This window comes from Onychostoma macrolepis, chromosome 22, assembly GCF_012432095.1.
Source record: "Onychostoma macrolepis isolate SWU-2019 chromosome 22, ASM1243209v1, whole genome shotgun sequence".
NCBI lineage: Eukaryota > Metazoa > Chordata > Actinopteri > Cypriniformes > Cyprinidae > Onychostoma > Onychostoma macrolepis.
In genome coordinates this window covers 11,168,972-11,175,163 of record NC_081176.1, presented here as the reverse complement: position 1 = coordinate 11,175,163, position 6,192 = coordinate 11,168,972, and the positions used below count along the sequence as shown (strand labels likewise).

The 6,192-nt window shown below is 30.3% G+C and overlaps 1 long non-coding RNA gene across 2 annotated transcripts; it reads right to left on the bottom strand.

Moving 5' to 3' along the window:
- LOC131530435 (uncharacterized) lies at positions 1-5,011 on the bottom strand. Of its 2 annotated transcripts, XR_009268383.1 has the most exons (5): positions 4,738-5,011; positions 3,453-3,522; positions 3,179-3,330; positions 2,897-3,026; positions 1-553 (listed from the first exon to the last, which is right to left on the bottom strand). It is a non-coding gene; the product is annotated as an uncharacterized LOC131530435 (long non-coding RNA). The 2 variants fall into 2 exon arrangements; XR_009268382.1 differs by lacking the exon at positions 1-553 and having other exon boundaries at positions 2,599-3,026; positions 4,738-5,009.
- Between the last annotated feature and the right edge of the window lie 1,181 nt (positions 5,012-6,192).

Genomic DNA, 6,192 nt, shown 5'->3' with positions numbered 1-6,192 from the left:
GGTCCTCTTAGACAAATAAAATTTATCTCCAAATTATTAATGGATTATGTAGAGAAACCGAGCAAAGGACGTTCCCCTTTCGGCACAGTACAGTTGACCGGAAATGACTGAGCTGACTTATCTACAACCAGGAAATAATCGTGCATATGGTCAATTATGGGACCAACGGGATCATGACTTTGATATTTACTTAAACAATCTTTGTGAAAATAACAAAACATATATAATAACCTTTTTTTTTCGTAGATTTTATATTTATGATATTCTGCTTTGGTCAACCACCTTTAACAGAGTAAAACTATGTGCTGACCTGTGTGACTACACCAAAAATTGCATGTCAACCACTTGACACCTCAATCATGATCAATATTGCGTCCTGTAAATCGCAGCATTTGAAGTCTTCTCAGATCCACACTTTCGCTGTCTCTCTTCAGCTGTTCCTGATCCAGGTCTATCTCTGGGTATCATAGTTGGGATAGCTGCTGCTGTTCTGCTGATCCTGGCTGCAGTTGTAGTTGCTTTTGTGATTCACTATCACCGCCAGATCTCTGAACTAAAAAAACAAGTGTGTGAGTATTACAGGTTATACAAGACAAAAACAATACATTTTAATATGCACAGAAATGTGTAACAGTAATGCAATGAAATTCATGATGTTTCATAATCAGTATTTACATTTTTTTGCTTGATTAATCATATTGTATATTACAGTATTAGATGACATACTTTAAGTTTTACAACACATCAAGATCTGGGTTTGATCACACCATAATGCTTCAGATCAATGCAGTCCTTTTCTTGTTTGTAAATGGAAATTCGATGAGAAACGTTTTAGCAGATTGAATTAGTTAATTCCCTGAAGATATTTGACACTGTTGTGTAAATATTAGCCTGTTTTATTTTTTTATTTGTTCAATTTATTATTATTATTATTTTATTTTGTTTGAACTTTATATTTGGGCGTTTCTTCAACTAGGGGCACTTTTAGCCTTGTGAAGTTGAATAAAAAAAAACTTGTTCAAAAGTCACATAACACAGTCTCTCTCATAAGTTTAAATAATTTGTCTAGTTTTAAGAGGACAAACTTAGATTACAAGAGAAATTGTTAATATTTCACATTTTTTCCAACCTGCAATGAACAAATGTCATTTCCACCACATCTCAATATACAGTTGTTATTTAAAAATAGAATAACCTATGCCACTCAAGAATTGTCTAAGATCATTCTTCTAACTAGTTTTACCAGTTTTTCCACAATGTACAATAATTATACATTTTTCAATGAGATAAAATAACTGCCCTAAGGACCAAATGCTGATCTGTACACCTGTCACACTCTGAAATTTAATATTGGTTTGGGTAAGAGCTTATTAGAAAATAAATAACTTGAATTTTTATATTAAGTAGAGAAGGATACATTTTTAGTGTGTGATGAGAACTTTTTAAATATTTTTAAAAAAAATGTGTGGTGATGGAAATGGCAGGGTGTTGTGGAAATGACAATGAATTAACGTGAATGAATTAAGAGAAACAGCAGATATATTTATTAGAAAAAGTCTTAAACTCATCACACTCATTAAACTCAATTCATAAAGTCATTAAACATATCAATTGTACTTTGTAACCATAAATGTCATTTGTATTGACACTTCTATGACACTTCTGTAGTTTTTTTGTGAAAAAATTGAAGATAGCTTCACTGATTAGCTTTGAATTAATACTTAGCATTTCATGTAGACAACATACTCTTATTTAACTTAACATTTTTAGCTTTTTAAAAACACCCTTGAAGGTACAGCATGTTTGGAAATGACGTAGAATAAATATATTAACTGATCAAGCAATATTTACCTTGATTTTTCTTCATATGTTGTTGAGGGAAATTTAAATTCCCTCCATGTCCAACATGTGCTCTGATGTCTCTGAACATTTACATAGAAACCACCTAAACAATCTTTCACACAAACTTTTTAAAGGGACATTACAGTGTTGTGGTGGAAATGACACCAATACTGTGCGACAGCTATATTTTGTATAAAAATTTATATTGATAGTGGTCTCACATTAAATACTATAATGTATTTTAATTATTTTACTAGTGCTTAATTCAGGTACATTAATACACTGTAAAAAATGTACTGTAGAATTTACAGGATGTTACTGGCAAAAAAGTTGCCAATAAAATCTTGTAAAAATTATGTTAATTGCTGTAAAATGGATTACAGTATAATACTGCAAAGCAAATCACAGCTAATTGCTGTATGTGAAATACAGTAATTTGTAGTATTTTTTACAGTAACTTTGAATTAAACTTGTAATTTATATTACAGCAATATTTTGTAATCTCACGAAAGTACAGTATTTACCTGGCAACAAAATTTGCCAATAAAATCCTGTAAATACCCCTAAATCCAAGATGATGTTGTAATAATATAACATTGAAAATGCTGCAAATAATAATTTTAACAGTAAACAGTAAAATACTGATTTAAATGAATTATCATGAGAACTATCTTAATACATTTACAAATTAATAAAAACCAAGTCAAAGATGTTGCAAATAAATATTTATTAAAACTGGCAGAAAGACATTGCAAGGCTTTTACTGGTAAAAATAAAAATGTCAGTCTTTCAACAGTTATAATCTTATCATAAAAATAACATAGCATCACAAAATAACTGCAAATAACTGTTCACAAAAAATTCTGAAAAAAGCCATATTCTGATTTACTTTTTATAAAAAAAATTAAGGTCAATCAACAGAATTTGTATAATTTTGGTTAAAGGATTAAAATAAAATGCTGGAAGCAACATTATACCACAAATTCTGTTGTTTGAGCTTATGTTATATTAAATTTAGAATATTCCTGCAAAAGACAATTTAATAAATACATACTGAAAGTCCATCAACTTTCTGAGATGAGCACACACATGAGGGCTGTCCCTCTTCTCTGAGACCTTTCCACTTGTTTTGCCTCTGTGTATCCGTCTTGTATCCAGTGAGTGTTGTGATTCCAACAAAACATCTGCACAAAAAACAAGCAGAAGCTTTAGAATAAAGTTCAGTATTGAATGAAACTAGCTCAATAAAATAAATGTAAAAATGCCACTTATACAGTACTTAAACTAAATAAGTAACCTTTTTCACAAATGAAATTACTCAAGTAAAACATGTTACCTTTGAAATTAATTCAAGTGTGCAAAAGATGCCTGCTCCCGGGACGCCAGATTGAAGTTGTAATAAGACTGAAAATCCAGCCACAAAGTTGAGGTATGAATTCACAACCATGTGACCCTCGGATAGGCCTAGTCAAAAGCCACTGGGTGCACCTGAAATAAATAAATAGAAGCAATAATGTAACTTACAATACAGTATTTCAATATAAAATGTAATCTAAAATACAAGTTTATCAAATGATTTACAACAGAATTAATAAGAATTAATACATTACCTAATATAATCAGCTTCAGAGAGTCTTGAAGCATCAAACATTTCTCCACATCAGCTGCTATTCTTTGCACCTACAAGAAATAATGAAAATTATCTTGTGATTTAAAAAAAAAAAAATGCATTTACATAAATGAGACCAAAATGAACACCCAAAAAGGCATATATTTTAAAATAAACTTTTACATTTGATTAATAAATTAAATTATAGCAATACATTGTAGAACTGTACCACCAATCAAATTAAATAATTTATAATGCAAAATTACAACTGTTATGACATTAATGTTTTACATTAATTTTTGAAATTACAAATAAGAAATGTTGGAAAAATGCAATGATACTTTTTAAACGTGAAACTAAACCGCCATTAGGTGGCAGCAAATAATTTAATGAGTGAGTCAATTGAGTCATTCATTGAACCGATTCGTTCAGAATGATGAATCATTCAGTAAAAACACAGCAGAGTTTTGCTTTTGATCTTTGTTTGGAACGATTTTCGTTGGTGAAATAAAACAACAGTCAATATTGTGTCTAAAAAGTAAGTAACTTCATGTTAACTAATTGTTTATTGAACTACGTAACATTTGCAATCGTGATAATCAGCAACAGATCACTTGTTATGCTACTTAACAATATAAGATGTTATAAATAAACTCAACAGTTTGAACATTTACCTCATGTTTCTTCCGTGAGTTTGTGTGCGCCGTTAAGGTTATTTGTTTGTTGAACGTAACATTATCAGAATCAGTCTTGCGTTTCGATGCTTCCCTAGTTTTTATTTTTCACTCGAGTTTTAATCAGGCTAACTTGTCTAATCGGGCATGTAAAGATGTATTTCACAAAAAAATTGCCCCGGACAAGCTTTAATGTCGAGTACAACTACAGTGGATAGACACAATTTCTCATTTACATGTTGTTTCTAATTATAGTAAGATGTCACGTCAATATGGTACAGTTGAACACATATAAACAAATGAAATTTCACATATTTTGCTGTTCGTCAGTTATTTCGACAGATAGTAGTTAACGTTACTATGACAATCGTTCACACTGGACATTAAGTTAAAAGTTTGGTAAACACTACTTTAAATGCTCTCAATAAGAAAATTAAACTGCCAAAATGAGAAAAATGCAGCATGCTAACTATGCTATGATAGCAATTTCCATTTTACTGCACATACCAAGGCCGCTTGTCTAAATGTGTGATAGCAGGCTATTGTGACATGATATCACTTATACATTAACTTAAATAAATATAAAATGATATATTTCTTAAGTGAACTTACCAGGAATTATGAATAAAGCCTCTAATCTTCAATCGTTCTGGCACTGCTCCAGTGCTGGATTTCAGATTTGAACGATGCGCGCGCAATCCCATAATGCCACACTACAGTAAAGTAGTGTAAAAAGCAGGAGCTACAGTGATAACACCTGCTTCTTGTAAATTAATTACAGTTGACATGGAAATATACAGTTAACAACTGTAAAACCTTATTTGACCCATAATGCATTGCGAATTACAGCTACATCTTGTAAAATGTTTAAACAGTAAAATTCTGTAAAATTTTGCTGTAGAAACTACAGCAATTTTTTACAGTGTAGTTACCAGATAAGTCATATTTTTAAACTGTATTTTCACGTGTAAACCAGTAGTTCATGCTTTTAAGCAAAGTTTATTTGGAATAATTTAAACATTACTATTATAACTTGTACATTTATAACTTTATAAAACAAGTATAAAAGAAAAGTTTATTTTAAGCTCCAGAAAAACTTTATTTCTTGAAGAAAAACCTTCATAACTTGTATTCTGCATGCTTTAAACAAGGTTTCGTTGGAATAATTTGAACATGACCATTATAACTTGTGTATTTACAACCTTATAAAACATAAGCATCTTAAAAAAAGTTAAAGTGAAGCTCTTGCCAAACATTATTTGGAATAACTTGTATCGTTTGTATACGCATATCTGAAAACTCTAAAATACATTATTTCACAAACAAACAAACTAACCATGCAGCTCCTCACACCTCTGTCCTCGCTCTCCCAACGGCCCTTTGAAAAGACAACAATTAATGAACCACTGTGCCACTTTTTCACAGTTAAAACAGATTATTGTCTTTTAAAGATTGTATTTCCATTTAAGACTTATATCTTCTTATATCTTATATATTGCTATATACTACATGACCTTGCAGAACAGTTTCCTCCCAGTCATCTCCATTTTTAAATATTTTCAGGATGTACAATAATGGTATCAGATATAATATTCTATCATAAATGATTTGTGTAAACAAGGGCAAAGGGAAACATTTAAAGGCATAGTTCACACAAAAATTTAATTTGTCTCATTTAATCACAAATGTCAAAATATCTGATTTTTATTTATTTTTTTAATTATAATTTTTATCAGGCAATGTATAGGTCATTTTCATTGCCATTACAGTGAAATAACTGAACATAAACATAAGAGCCTGATGAAAATGATTTTAGAAGAAAATTTCAGACAGTTTTTGCATCTGATGTCTTCTTTTCTTATTTTATTATCACTTCACTTGTATTAGTGTACTTGTCTTTAATAACATTTGAATGTTATTTATTATAAACTCTGAGTTTTGTGATCGCTTCACCACAAATTAATAGTTACTTATCACTAAAATTAGCAGTACACCTGGTTCATATTCTCATAATTTGGGGTATTGCTTGTCCAAATATGGACAATTATTTGCATACAATCAAACTGA